Raw genomic sequence first — 1850 nt, forward strand, 5'->3', positions numbered from 1 at the left:
ACATCTGCTTAAAGGGAGTTTTGCATAAATTTGATTAAACAACTGTTGGACTGCGCCTTCTTCAGAGGATTTACTGTTTATTAGTAGAACTATAAGTAACACATGGACTGGCTGCAGCAGATAAAGTACTTAATTCTTTTTAGAAAACAAAAAAGTTATGTTTATACAGTATATGCTACATAATATGTATTGGTTACAAGTATGAAAATGGAAATATTTGCTACATTTTCAATACAGTTGTACATATCTATTTACAGTATATTAGGGTTCTGTTTTCATAAGTGTATAACATGTTTTGTGCAGATTGTTCCAGCATTGTGTTTGCGGTGATACATCTCCACAGGCCTGCCGACTGCAACATCTTCTGCAGTCTGTCTTTATGGCTGTCAGTGCTTGGTTCTGTAGGGTGGAACAATCAGTGATGTGCAACTGTGAGTAACCATGAATAATGCAAGTTTTGTACAATTGTTCTGTAACTATATTTGGCTGGGCTGCACAGTGTGTGCTATCTGTCACACAACCTTTTCTAATGACACCCCAAGTGACACATTAATGTTTTTTATACAACCACGATATCGTCATCATACTCAAGATCTGACATGAGCAACTCTACACTTATTTTTACAATACTGTATGTCTATTGTGACATGCAGAGAATTACACAGTAAATATGACTTGTTCAAGTCTTGGATATGTTAGGCTAGTTGACACAAGTTGTAATTATGTTGCTCCAACAGTGGGAGCATATTGCTAGAAAATTGCAGAAACGTTGAGAAAGTAAATATATTTATAATACAAATATGCAAAGTGTTAGGTAGCTTTTACTCCTCGGTGATGATTATTTTGCATCTCTAATGATGACTGATTGAAACCCAAACATTTTATACGTATCCACAAATCGAAGACACACCTCATTACCCCTATCAGTGAGCATCACCATATCAGTGAGTTTCACCATATCAGTGAGCTTCACCATATTAATGAGCTTCACCATATTAGTGAGCTTCACCAGATCGGTGAGTTTCACTATATCGGTGAGCTTCACCCTATCAGTGAGTTTCACCATGTCAGTGAGTTTCACTATATCAGTGAGCTTCACCATATTAGTGAGTTTCACTGTATCAGTGAGCTTCACCATGTTAGTGAGTTTCACCATATCAGTGAGCTTCACCCTTATAGTGAGTTTCACCATATCAGTGAGCTTCACCCTTATAGTGAGTTTCACCATTTCTGGTTATAGTTGTTGGTGGTTTCTAAACACTGCCAACAACTGTTCAATGTGCCATTTCATTTCTATGCAGCATCTTTCTGTATTCTCTCAATGTAATAGACAAAGAGGGGACATTATTCCTTCTTGACTGCAGTAGTCAGGAGGAATTTTGGCAATATCAGTCTCAAGAATGCACTACACAAGTTGACAAATTTTTCCTCTTCATTTTGTGGCAACAAATATGGAAAAACCATTGGCAATTAGAACACATCAAAAAGGACATACAGAGCAAATACAAACTGGGTAAGAAATTATTTTAGTCTGATTGTTACGCTTATTTTCTTTTCTCCTCCCTCTAGAAAATTTTGATCAATTATTCTTTTCTTTTTTGCTTAAACAAGTACATGGTCTCCAATAACCTTCACTGTGGTCTGTAGTTCAGTCCTACCTCATCATACCATCAGAGAGCAAACAAATCGTGTCTTTCAGAGTCACATCATGTCTTTCTGTCACTTCCACCATCCACCCATCTTACCAGTTTTTAATGTCACCGCTTGGTCACTGCACCACCATCTTGCTCCACAAGTCAGTGTGTTTTGTGTCCTTTCAACACATACAGTACATAGCCTGCCGTTTCACC

Source organism: Lampris incognitus, chromosome 8 (assembly GCF_029633865.1).
Source record: "Lampris incognitus isolate fLamInc1 chromosome 8, fLamInc1.hap2, whole genome shotgun sequence".
Classification (NCBI taxonomy): domain Eukaryota; kingdom Metazoa; phylum Chordata; class Actinopteri; order Lampriformes; family Lampridae; genus Lampris; species Lampris incognitus.